The sequence below is a fragment of the Chelonoidis abingdonii genome, chromosome 1 (genome assembly GCF_003597395.2).
Source record: "Chelonoidis abingdonii isolate Lonesome George chromosome 1, CheloAbing_2.0, whole genome shotgun sequence".
NCBI lineage: Eukaryota > Metazoa > Chordata > Testudines > Testudinidae > Chelonoidis > Chelonoidis abingdonii.
The window spans coordinates 351,843,480-351,857,640 of record NC_133769.1 but is presented as its reverse complement, the minus strand read 5'-3'; the positions used below and the strand labels follow the sequence as shown (position 1 = coordinate 351,857,640).

Below are 14,161 nucleotides of genomic sequence, written 5' to 3'. Positions count from 1 at the left end.
GCATAAAGATGGGAGAACTTTTACTGCACTGAGTGGTGTAACATTAAAGTATTTGCTTAGGAGACTCGGTATGTCTATACTAGAAAGGTAAATACAGCTACTGCAGTGATTGCGGTGGTGCATGTCCATACTACTCTCCTTTGGTTGGTGGTGCGCATCCTCACCAGGAGCACTTCTGCCGACTCAAGTGGGACAGTGTGGGGGAGCTGAGAGCCTGTTTTCTCAGCTATGTTGGAAGCTCCCTGCTAGGAGCCCAGCTGCACCACAGGCTCCTGCCCTCCCCCACCTCCGCTCCTTCTTCCTAGCTGAGAGTGTGGGGAGAAGGGGAGAGAAAGCCACCGGGGGCTTCTTGCCTCCTGTTCCTGCCAGGAGTTGGGGGAAGCCACTCGGGGCTTCTCTCTTCCCTGCTTCTTACTCCTGTGGAATGGGGTGCAGCTTGCCCGGCTTCTCCCCCTTGTCCCACATGCTCCCCACCAGGAGCTGGGAAGCCTTGTCAATTTCACAGCTCTCAGCGTGAAATTGACAAGACAGCCAACTTTCCCAACTGGGAGTGGAGTCCAGCTGCCCAGTCGTCTTGTCTTAGCTCCCCTCACTAGGAACTGGGTCCAGCCACGTGGGCTTCTCACCCAGGTCCTGGTCAGGACCAGGGTCCATTCTCGCCTCTCTCTCAGCTGGGAGTAGGGTCCAGCTGCCCAGCTCTCCAGGGGAGCTCCAGCTGCCTGACTTTCTTTTCCATGAAATGGACAAGACAGCCAACAGCTGATGTAAGTTGCCCTGTGCTCTCCTGTAGTTGTCCTGACTACACAGACATAAGCCTACGCCTCTCTTGGAGGTGGAGTTAGTGTGTTTGTGTAGTAAGTAGGGCACTTACACTGGTGGGAGCAAGGCTATAGTGTAGACACTGACATAATTAGATCAGCATTATTCAGTAGAAAGGATGCAGGGGAAGAAGGAAAGGTGAATGGATGAGGTTTTTTTCATTGAATGTATTATCATGTTAAAATCTGAATACTTAAGTCTGGTGAATCAAACAAGATGTTTGGATTCAAGTTTCCATTGTGTAATTACAGCTATCTGAGCCTGAAAATCAGAAGTGACATCAGTAAAATAGAATGAATTTCCCAAAAGGAGCAAAACTGTCTAGTCCTATAAAAACAGTTATTTCTTCCAAGAAAAAACTGGACACTTGAATGGTACCCAAAAGAGAGTGCTCATGGTGAGCCAAAACAGAGGAAATTAAAGCTTAAACTCAAGCTCTAGTTGACCATGTTCAGTATGAGAAGTGCTAAGTTGGCAATAAAAATCCAGGAAGGTCTAGTTGTTTCTTGGAAAGGCCAGACTGAGAGGGAAACTCTCCAAATAAGGAGAAATTTTAGTCACGTTTTCATAGCTGTATTTGAAATGTAGGTTGGAGCAGGAAAACTAGGGTTCATCCTGAATTTAATTACAAATCGTCATGTTGCATTGCAATGAACAAATTGGAAAAAAAAATCTTATCAAACAAAAGAAGAAATCATTAACTGGTCCAAGTCTGGCCAGTTTCCAAGACCAGATAGATTTGAAATTTGTAATGTTGAATATTTAGGGGAAACCTTCTCTCTCACTTTCTGCTTTCAGCCTTTCTCTGTATCAGGGAATTAATCTTCTCAGCCGTCCCCTCTGTGTGGATGCAGAACTTTTAAGCCTTTTCTTTATTACCTTTTGAAGAAATCGGAAATTTATGTTGTAATGCTGTATCATTTTGCTATTTATATATGGATTACAAAATTCCTGTTGAGGTTTTGGCATGAAAGTTGGAAATGATACTGCCAAGTGTCATTTATCCAAATGAAGTAGATAGTGTTAAGAACTGTACTGTGACTTAATGCCAAAAAAATTAATAGTATCAAAGAGAGGTAACAAAAGCCAAAAATATAATTAACTTCACGATTCAGCATATTTTTCTTGTCATAGAATTTTCTGTTAATGTCTGTTTTGGGGAATGTGTGCTAGGCAGAGATGGGAATGTGTTCTAGACGAAACCTCTCTGGTGGAAGATAGGGTAAGTCCACCAGCTATTATCAGTGTAATGGCTTTTGTTAACATCTATTGCCCTTATCCAGGAGAGAGGCGACATTTCATTTATTTTAAGAGTGGGCTGGATGGCAGAATGCAGAAGGCACAAGGATTTGACGAGAATGAATCTTGACGTATGTGTTCTTGTTACACTGATTGGTTGTTAATTTCAGCTAAACATTTTAAGCTCAAATGCTCTAAGATGCATAAATACCCTTCCCACCTATATGAATTTACCTACAGTGCTTTTGTGAAACTTGTCAAGTCTCCTGATACACAGAATGTACAGAGGCTATGTTTTATCTAGTTTAAATTGTATTATATGTAAAGCAGACCCAGTGTCCATGTATTGTTTACCACAATGCAAATGTCAACTCTTTTGTATTAAAACCTTCTTAATACTAAAGTGGTTTGAGTTAGATTATTATCACAGATAATGTGTCATTGAGCAGTGATGATATTATGGTAACTCCACTGGGAATGCTTTGCTATATTGTATCCCAACTGTGCATTAGTTCCTGCCATTATTGTAATTTAATTTTATTTCTTTTTAATGTTAAGTGTTATTATATTATGAGACTACAATAGAGTCATAGACTACATTGATGGACATTTTAGGTGCTAGTTTGGAAAGTTTCCTAAAAGAAAGCTGTCTACTAAATAGAAGTTATCTATTGTTTCTTGAAAGGCAAATATTCCTTCCTTCAATGCTATAATAATACTTACTACTTAAATTACGCTTTTCATCTTCAAAGTGTTTAATAAATGTCAAACAGTTAATCATCAGGACATTGCTACAAGATTCATAGCTAAGTATTGTTATCTCCATTTTACAGATTGAGAGAGACATAACAGATAGAGGTTAAGGGACCTGCCCAAGACTGCAAAGAGTCTTGGTCAAATCCAAGATTAGCACGGAAGAGTGTGTGGTTCTTAACCTAGTGCCCAGGTGACTGCATCACACCTTGACCTGGGCAAACGAATCAGTCTGTCTTTCGTGTTGTAGGTTGTTGTTTTAATTATTGTTTGTGTATTATTTATATTTTTAGAAAGTTTGCAGATAATGAGAAATAAATAAATGACTATTACAAAAACACAGAAAAACTTAACAATAGTAAATTGCAAAGTATGTTGAAAAAAAATCAGTTCCTTTCAAATAGAAGTGGAAAGTGAAGCAAAACCCTTAGAACTGCCACCAATTTGAATCATATAGAAGCACATGTTTGTTAATGGAACATATATATATTTTGTTATGCAAGCATATTTATTATGTAGTCATGGAAGTTAAACTGCAAATACTTTCCTGTGGAAAACCCAAGTAAAACTTTTCAGTTTGAATTCAAATGAGATTATATTGAATGATGAAAGATAAAACATTGAAACATTAGCATATGTTTAAAAATACGGGTTTTGAATGTCTCTTGAAGATTTCAGGAGTCCATTAAAATGTTCTTTGATTCAGACCTCACTTGCTGCTTATCTGTTTCTACATGATAGGTTCGGATTTTAGCCATTTTTCATTCGTAAGTCTTTTTATAAATCCATATATAAGACATTTTGGATGGGGTTTGAAAAAGTGCATAAGAGATTTATGTTCCCACTGAAAGCCAGCTAGAGTTGGGTGCTTAACTCTTTTTATACTTTTTGGAAATTTCATCCTTTTTATCTGTTCACTGAAGATTGATTCCATTAATTCTTATGTTTTGCATACTATAAACAGCTTTGAATTCAGAAAGAAACTGTTTTACAATGTAAATAAGTATTTTACCATGTTGGTTAAAGTTAGTCCTATAAAAGATATTCCCTCACCCACTTTGTCTCTATTTTAACAGGAGAATTTCAAAAGCTTTTGTTTGTGGATAAAGCAAACTAAATGCAATATACTATAAATTTAAATAATTTATTTTTATCAGTTATACAAATATACAATAATTTTTATCTTTGGTGCATTTACATTATTAAAATTGTAATTAAATATACAAATGTAAGGAAAGTAATTATTTTATTCCATTATTAAATTGGTGTGCTCACTCCGTGGTAGGTGCTTTCCTGATAGTTTATTGCTATAAGAAATTTAATGGAGAACATTGCAATAATAATAGACCTGTGTAGCTACATTGGTGCAGTGATGGCATAAGTTAAGCGCATACTTAACGATTTGCAGAGTCAGGGCCTGGCTTTTCTATACAAAGAACTGAACCAGCATTTTTCACAGATTTATCATTATAAATATATTGTTATATGCCTAGTCTGGGGCCCATTGTGCTAAGTGATGTACAAATCTAATAAGAGATGCTTCCAGCTCCAAAGAGCTTACAGACTAAACAGGTGAGACAGATACAGGCTGGGAGAAAAGAAGTATTGTCACCCCATTTGGGGCACAAAGAGATTAAATGATATGACCAAAGTTCTACAAGAAGTCTATGCTAGAACTGGGAAGTGAACCCCTATCTTCTGAGAGCTAGAACAGTGCCTTAACCAAAAGACTGTCTTTTTTTCTCTAAAGATGAAAATAAAGAATAAATACTGTGACATACTGGGGTGCAATCCATAGCAGTAGGGGACAGTGTCACTCTGCCCCGCAAACTTAGGTTACAAAGCCTTGCTGAAGTAGCTCTCACTAGGGCCACTGTTTCCAGCATGGTGTCAAGTATCAGGGAGGTAGTCACATTAGTCTGGATCTGTAAAAAGCGACAGAGTCCTGTGGCTCCTTATAGACTAACAGATGTATTGGAGCATAAGCTTTCGTGGGTGAAGATGCAAGTGGGTGTTCACCCACGAAAGCTTATGCTCCAATACGTCTGTTAGTTAATAAGGTGCCACCGGACTCGTTGTCGCTATTTCCAGCATGGCAGACACATCCTGAAGGTCCATGTGGTTACATTTTGGCTTTTACCAGCGTTGGTTACCTCTGCCGAGTGATCCCCACACACTCCTAGTCACAGATTCGCCCCCCAAAATGCATGTCTTGTACTGTCCAGCCCTCTCCTGGACAGGTCAGATTATTAAATCCATTATTCCTTTAAGGGAATAATATACACTACCTTAAATAGTGTTACCCAGACACTTTAATTTAAACATACTGGATTAGGTAAAACAACAAAACAAGTTTATTAACTGCAAAGACATAGATTTTTGACTGAGTACAAGTAATGAGGCATAAGAGTCAGAAATGGTTACAAGAAAAATAAAGCTAAAATGCTTTTGAGTGCCTAACTTGACAAACTATATTAGATTTAAAGCAATGTTTCTTAGCACATGCTTCGAACAGCATTACTGACCAAACTCTTTAGAGTCCAGTGGCTGTTGCCTTTGTCTTCTCAAGTGCAGAGAATAAGAAGAGAGGGGGAAGAGGGGCCTTTGGGGAGTTTGCCCCTCCTTTTTATACTTTCAGTCCTTCTTTGAAAAGCATTTCTAGCTGAGAACCAAGAGAGGATCTGGTGGAAATGCAAATCTCTTTCTTCCCTACTCCCCTTTCTTGCCAATAAAAAGCCATCACCTCTTAAGTGGCCAGTCAGCTTTGTTGACAGCTAGCTGGGGTGTTAGCTTGCCCTTTGTCTTTGAGAAACTGGTTTAGCCATTCTCTAGACTTATTTGGGAAACACACTTCAGTCACGATTTGAGCTTATGTTCATAACTGTACACATAATGTTGCTATGTGCATTTTACCATGATATTACTGATCAGCAAGTTATGAGTTTTCAAATGATACCTCAGAAGGTGAAGGAGGAGCGACCTGTGGAGTAAGTTTGTTGTTTGTAGCGTGTGTGTTTGTGTCTGTGGTGTGCTTGCTGCTTGACTGAAATATATTGTGTGATCTGTTTGTTTTGGGGACCATGTTCTGAGCCTAGTGGCCTGCTAGGTAAGGCTGAGAGCTTCTTAACGAGGCTTTGATTCCTAAGCCCTTTAGCACCCATCAGCCCTTAGCCAGGGGTCAGGAAGACCAGGACTTTAAAAAGCCTGCTCCTAAGTGACCAAAAGAGCTAGTGAACAGGAGCAGCGAACCGGGGAGTTTTGTGAAGGAGTTTACAGGGTCATGTGAGAGGGTGCTAGATATACTTAACATTCTTTAAACTTAAAGCCAAAAACATCCCCTGATAAAAACAAATCAACAACAAGGGAATGAGCTGCAGAAGGAAAAAGATAACGCAGGCGGAAATCCAGCAACAGGGTGGGGCTATCTAGTTTATTGCACCCAATGCAGCATGTATGATTACCTGCCGTATGGGCAGGTGGCATATGAGTGCATTCAGTTCAAAGATATCCTGGCCCTCAGAGACCGTGTATGCGCTTGGCAGACCAGAGTGGCTGAACTGGAGGAGCTAAGGGAGACAGAGAGGTGCATAGATGAGATTTTCTGGGACACAGTAGAATGGTCCCACTCCCAGTCCGACAGCCTCTGTGCTGTGGAGGATGATGAAAGTCTCAGGGAAGGAGAACATCCAACTGGAGCAGAGAGAAATAATCCCATAGTTGGGACTCTCCTTCCAGATGATGTCGTGATATCCCCTCGGACTAAGGATACCTCTCCAGGGGGAGGGAACTCCAGTTATTGGAAGAGACAGGTACTAGTTATGGGTGATTTGATCATTAGAAACATAGATAGCTGGGTTTGTGATGACCAGAAGAACCACATGGTGACTTGCCTGCCTGGTGCGAAGGTTTCAGTTCTCTCGAGACATTTAGATAGGTTATGTGTAGCGCTGGGGAGGATCCTGTGGTCGTGGTACATGTAGGTACCAGTGACATAGGGAAGAAGGTCGTGGAGGCTGAAGTTAGGCTGCTCGGTAAGAGATTGAAGTCCAGGACCTCCATGGTAGCATTCTCTGAAATGCTTCCAGTTCCATGTGCAGGGCCAGTTATACGGGCAGAACTGTACGATCTCAATACGTGGATGAGACGATGGTGTAGAGAGGAGTGGTTCAGATTTGTTAGGAATTGGGGAAACTTTTGGGGAAGAGAGAACCTAAACAGGAAGGATGGGCTCCACCTAAACTAAAATGGAACCATATGGCTGGCACTTAAAATTAAAAAGGTCGTAGAGCAGTTTTTAAACTATGGGCTGGGAGAAAGCTGACAGGTGTGGAGGAGCACATGGTTCGGACAGACACATCCTTTAGGAGACGATCTATTAACGGAGATTCTCTATGTTCTAGTGAGTAGCAGAGGATGGAAGATGATAAAATACAGGCAGGGTCAGATCAGAAACAGTGAAATGAAAAAGAGCCTCATTCAATTACATCATGTAATGGCAGACAGCTAAAAAGTGACAAGTTTTTAAAGTACTTATCTACAAATGCTAGAAGTCTAAATAATAAGATGGGTGAACTAGAGTGCCTCATTAAATTAGGATATTGCTATAACAGGCATCACAGAAACTTGGTGGAATCAATGAGACACAGTAATACCAGAATACAAAATATATTGAAGGACAGAACAGGTCATGCTGGTGGGTAAGTGGTACTATGTGTTAAAGAATGCGTATAATCAAATTAAGTAAAAATCTTAAATGAACCAAACTGTACCACAGAATCTCTGTGGATAGTAATTCCATGCTCTAATAATAAGAATATAGCAGTAGGGATATATTACCGACCACCTGACCAGGATGGTGTTAATGACTGTGAAATGCTCCAGGAGATTAGAGAGGTTATAATAATAATAATAATGATGATAATAATAATAATAATGGGGGATTTCTACTATCCCCATATTGACTGGGTACATGTCACCTCAGGACGAGGTACAGAGGTAAAGTTTCTTGATACCTTAAATGACTGCTTCTTGGAGCCAGTAGTCCTGGAACTCACAAGAGGAGAGGCAGTTCTTGATTTAGTCCTAAATGGAGCTCAGATCTAGTCCAAGAGGTGAATATAGCTGGACTACTTGTTAATAGTGACCATAATAAAATTAAATTTAACATCTGTGTGGTGGGGAAAACACCACAGCAGCCGAACACTGTAACATTTAATTTCGCAATCTGTACCGGAGCCAGTCCTATTCAACATATTCATAAATGATCTGGAAAAAGGGGTAAATGGTGAGGTGGCAAAATTTGAGGATGATACAAAACTACTCAAGATAGATAAGTCCCAGGCAGACTGAAAAGAGTTACAAAAGGATCTCACAAAACTCCCAAGGTTACAGCTTCTCTTTGACCTTGGATGGGTAGATGCTTCCACTACACAAGTGCACCCCCCTCCCCTTTTGGAACCCAGGAAGGTGCACTTGGGAATTCCTTCCTGTGGGGTACCCTCAAACACTTTCACCCCATCCGCCCCAGGGAAAAGCTGAGAAAGAAAATAAAAGAAATTAGCTGTTGCCACCAGCTAATTAAACAACATGCACAAACCTTTTAGGACACAAAAATCCAAGCCTGGGGTTATTAAAAAAAAAAAGAAAAAAAAAAGTAAATTTTATTACAAACAAAAAGGAAGAAAATACATTTGGAACTTAGGCTTTTTGCTAGATTAAAAAAAAAATTACAAAAAATAAGCATCGAGATAGCTCTCTTCAGGTCCAGCTTAAAGGTTACAAGCAAAACAAAAACACCTGGGGTTAGCACAGAAAAATCCACAAGCCATAAAGAAATAAAAGAGCGAAAACTAATCGTGTCTTCCTAAACATTTCCTGATCTACTTATGTATCTGGGGTTTCAAATAAGTAGTTTTTAGTTATGATTTGATTTTTTTATATCTGGCGCAAGCTTTTACAGCATAGTTCCAGCCCTGTCACTGCTTTCTGAGAGAACAGCAAACAGACAGAGAAAAGGGGAGTCTTTGTTTCAATTTTAAAAAGTTCTAGCCTTTCCATTGGCTCTTTTGGTCAGGTGACCACTCCCTGCCTTTTACCTGTGGACTTTTTAACCCTTTACAGGTAAAGCAAGTAGAGAACAGCTACTAACCGGGATTTTATAGCTAACTGGCTAGCTGGGTATCCAAAAAAGGGAGCTACCTCCCCTCTCCCCTTCATTTATCACAGCTTTGATAGACTTTGATATTGAGTTGTAATTGTTTGGAATGATGGTGTGTATGACGCAGGGCTCTGAGAAAGTACAGAGGGAAGAATAAAGAGGGATTTTCAGAGTTCCTTCAGGAATTTTGAGGAACAATGTGTGAGGGAGAAAATTTGACTCGTTGAAATTTTTTTTTTTTTTTTAAAAAAGGAAAATTCACTTGGAAACTTGTTTGACACTTGTCAAAGTCATTTTTTTAGGGAAATACTGAATAAAAGGAGTAAGCTATCGGGATCCTGTTAGAATGATGAGATCTAGTTTAGTATTTGAAATACCTATATTAATCTTTAACAATCTCCCAGATACCTGCCTTCACTAAATAATTGAAATTGGCATGAAGTAAAATGTTTCTCTTTTTTTATAAGATTTTTTACTATGCCCTTGATCATTTTTCTTCTACCGCCAGTCAAGGAGATGCTTATCTCATTGAGACCAGTGCATCTCTCTGTCAAACAACAGGAATGTAACATCAGAACACATCACTGAAGCATTGGTGGCCTTGTCTATAACTGCTCCATATTTGCTATTTCATCCACAGATGGCTATCTTCAGCATGGCTCCATTTCCTTTGTAATACTGATTCTGCTTTTAATTTGAGTACAAAAATAAATGTGCTATAATTTTGTACTGAAACAAAACAAACAATACTGGGATAGCCACAGAACATCTGGGTTTTGTTTTTAAAAAAATTGGAAGGTTTCTAAAGATAACTTCTATTTGCTATGATCCTAACTGGAGAGCAATAGAGCTAGGAAAGCAATTATTTCCACATGGATAAGCCTTGTATTTTTGTGACTTAATCATTGTCCAGCCTTGGTTGTTCAGTAGAGTGTCCTTTACTTGAAAATCAAAACCATATTTGCTATTGATTCCATGTGTTCAAAGATACTAGGTTGCATTTGATAGAAGGGTGTTATGGATGATGGATATTTCAATAACATCGTCTACTGTAAAGAGCCGAAGAAGTATGTTTTTCTCAGTTTTGGTACATTAATGGATACAACAGCAGCAAGTAAATGTTGGTCATTTATAAATCACTAAAACTTTATTTTCCAGAACAATTGCATGTGTCTTGAAGTTTCTAATCCTTGGCTCCAATCCCATAATTGATAGTGTACAGGTGGACAGTTGTACCTGCACAATACTTGGTACTGAAATAAGATTTATTGATCTGTAATTCCCAGAATCATCTCAGCACTTTTTAAAGACCAGCATAACATTTTCTAACCTTCAACCCTCCACTATTGTATCTGTTTGTAATAAGAGATTGTGTGTTTTTACTAGTAGCTCAGCTACTACATTTGTAAGCTCCTTCTTAGTTCTAGACTGTATACCATCTGGTCTTGGGGACTTCCTGCTCTTTAATTAATTTTTTTTCCAGCACTTCCACTTGTCACCTCAGTCTTCAACAGTAATTCATCCTTTGTACCTTTTGAATGAGAAAAACTAGGGTAGGTATTTTTCCAACACACTCTGTAATGAAGTCTGCTGAAACAAATCAGTCAGTTTCTGTGCAATATCTTTACTTTCTTTACTTGCTCATTTAACCCCTATATTTCAGTGGACCTCAAATTCTTATGGATTTCTTGCTTGTATATGTCTTAAAAATTATTTTGATGCCTGACTGTTTTGTTTTTTGATTTCTCTCGTAGCACTGCTAGTTTCCATTTTACATTTTCCCTGCAATAGTTTTATTCTCTTTTCATTTGGCTTCCCCAAGGCTGGCTTTCAGTTGGCTCAACTCTTGTACCTTCCCTTTTAACTGTACTGTTTTTTTTTCTTTTTTCATGCTTCTTTTTTATTTAGGGATATGCATGTCCTCTGTGACTCTGCTACGGTATGTGTAAATAACCTCCAAGCGACATTGAAGGATTTTTGTTACCTTACTTTTGCCTTTAGGGTCTTTTTGACTAACTTTCCCCCAGCCCCTTTTTTAAAAAAAGAATTCGCATTCCCAAAGATAGTTTCACCAATCAGATTGTAGGTGCAATGGCTTCTCCTGTGATACTGAATTTAATTATATTTTGTCACTGTTACTTAATGTCTTACCAATAGTTACCCCTTGAATCAACTTTTATGTGTTACTTATAGTGGGACTAAGTCAAAAATAATGTGTCCTCCTCACTATTGTGTGCTCTAAAACTAGTTGTTCCAAAAAGCAATAGTTAAAGTTGTTGAGAAATTTCTTTGCATCTTGTCCCGTTGTGACATTTGGCTAGTGTATATGTGTGTAGTTGAAGTCACCCATTATTGATTGATTGCCTCTTTGATTTCGCTGTTTTAGTGCACTCAATATCCATGTCCTGATCAGGAGGCCGGTAGTACAATTTTCTAGTCTATTTGTGTATGCTTATGACTGGGATTTGTACCTATACAGATTTCACTGTATGGTCTTCTCTACTGAAAAAAATGTGACTAATTAGATAAAATGACATCTCTTTCATATAAAGCTACTTTCCCACATTTGTAATGTTAATCTATCCATTCAGCGTAGTCTAGCTATCTATTGTAATATCTCATTTATTTTTGTATTTCCATCATATTTCTGTAATGCCTGTTATCTTACGTGTCCATGGTCAAACAGTTTAGTTCACGTGTTTTTACTTTTAAACTTCTTATATTTGTGTGTGTTTGTGTATGTACATGCATAATATAGCTATGGTTTCTATTTTATTAACTTTCTTTTCTGATATTTTGCTACTTTTCCTGAATTTACCTTTTTGATTTCAACCTGTCCTTGCTCCAATACATCCGTAAATAGCATCCTTATCCTGTACTAGATAAATACCTTAGTATTGCGGACACTTCTAGCAGATTTCTTTACTCTGCCAGAAAGCCCCGTAGAAGTTTCAGGTTTCCCTCTGCCGCTACTTTATCTAACTTCCCCCACACCTTGTTAATTTTCTGTGCCAGCCGTCTGGGTGGAGCTAGTTCCTTCATAAAGACTCTTACTTCCTCCAAAAGTTCACCAGTGTCCAATACATTTTGAATTTCTACTCTATGCATTTTTATCATTGTATGGAACGCTTCACGAATTTGCGTGTCATCCTTGTGCAGGGGCCATGCTAATCTCTGTATCGTTCCAATTTTAGTATACAGGGCGGTTACCCTGCTCCTGTAAAGGCTAGGCTGATTGGGGAAGCAGCCACAGCTGGGGCCACGCCCCAGTCAGGTCACAGATGGCCCTATAAAAGGGCTGTGAGCCAGGAGCTAAGTCAGCCTCTCTCTAGCTGTGGAGAGAGAAGGACCTGGCTGCCTGGGAGCAGGGTAGCAGAGGTAGAGAAGTGCTGGAGAAAGGCAAGAGGAGCTGGGCAGCTCCAGCCTGGTAACTCCCCAGGCTGCAGGCCTTGTGCAAGGCCTAAAGAGAGGTACTGGGCTGCAGGGAAAGGCAGCCGGTCCAAACCCCCTTGCCGGTGATGAGTAGTTTACAGACTGCAGTTTGCCCCAGTGAGCAGGAGCTAGATGATGACTGGCAGTAGCCACTGAGGCAAGGTGGGTGAGAGGGTTGGGGGTTCCCCTGGAAGCATGGGAAACTCTGGGAGTTCCTCAGAGCATGGTGGGGTACTGCTGGGGCAGCACCAGAAGGTAAAGGGCACCAGGGTCCAGGAGGGACATGGGGGCCAGCGTCAGGCGAGACACCGGTCAGTAACAGGCGTTCTGTGTGCTGGAGAGCTAATTCCCAGGACAACCAGCAGAAGGTGCCGCACCGGTGAGTCTCGCTTTGCTACAATCATCTATGCATTAATATTGAGAAATTCCATGCTAGTGGGGTTAGATTCCAGATTATTATAACTCTCAGAAGGGTTATTAGGTTAAAGTTTTCCAACTGGAGAGAATGTTGTGCATACTCTTTTTCTCTACTTTGCCGTAGAACCATGGAACCCCAATCACATGGTGCTAATTAAAGAGAAGAAAAAGACAAGGATTGGAGTGGCTTTGCAGATTCAAGGTCCTTTCCACTGTTTTTTCCCCCACCTTCCTCCATGCCTCTCAGCAGAATGGGACATAGAACCATAGATCAATTAAACTGTATAATTAAATTAAAGGTACAATAGTACTCCCTTCTGTTTACATCAACAGTTTTTAGTAAAATTTTCATTCCAGTTTAACTGGCTGCCTCGAAACCCATATGAGAGTAACCATTAAATACAAATCACTAATAAAATATTTTTAGCTTGTGTACCATAAAAAGAACAATGTATTAGAAAAGTTCCTTTCAGTAGCAAGGCATCTTTTCTGTAAAGAGGAATTTATTCTAAATGCTATAGAATTATTGTACCATTTTATTTAACTTTTGTAGCATAATGATTCTTCAGTTCATGTTTTGTTAGACTTGAAATGTGATGTCTGTGGTGCATGAATACGTGCCAGAAGGCTTCATAAACTGCACCATTTTAGGTTGAAAAATCAATGGGAGTCTTCTAAGGCTGATTCTTATTTAATTAATGTTGTTTTGGGCACATTTTGTTTCCTATGATTTCAGCTCAAGGGCATGCCAGGCCTAATCAGTTACAGGCACATTATAGAGCAAATGGTGATGTGATACCAGACATCTGATCCCCTAACCCCTTTGCTTTCATATCACAAAGATGTCATTATCAGAGGTTCAAAAGTTCTGCTCTCATGGATTGCTCTGACATCTCTGGTTTCTGTCCTTTTTGTCTGAATGCTTTGTTGCTGTCCTGTTAATTTATGGGGATGATGTTTTCTTGTATTTACATAAATCTTATAAACTAAATGCTTAATCTGTGTGTTTCAGGGTGTATATCCACCTTCTTTTCCCCCCTCTCAAACAAGGGAGTTTCTGTGCAGAAATACAAAGAAAGATATTTGCCTACAAACACAATGGAGTCCCTCTTTCTTATAGGGAAGGTCACCTCCATGCATGGATCTAGGCTGCAAATCTGTGCCTTCATTTTTATTTTGCTCTTAAAGGATTTTATTTCAGTATAAGTATCCCAGACTAGTGTTCTGAAACTCTTGTAAATTCTGATACCAGCTTGGGAGCATGCACATACACATGCAGATGGAGAGTCCCCCAAAGGAATGCTTTTAGAAGAGCCTTTTTTGGGGCTTGGGAAGGGCAGGAAA

General features: G+C 39.5%; 1 protein-coding gene and 1 pseudogene across 4 annotated transcripts in view; one reads left to right on the top strand and one right to left on the bottom strand.

Moving 5' to 3' along the window:
- The window catches only part of TMEM135 (transmembrane protein 135), a 465,661-nt gene that overhangs the window by 203,171 nt on the left and 248,329 nt on the right, over positions 1 to 14,161 (top strand). The window lies entirely within an intron of this gene.
- On the bottom strand, positions 12,083 to 12,181 carry LOC116838869 (U6 spliceosomal RNA; annotated as a pseudogene).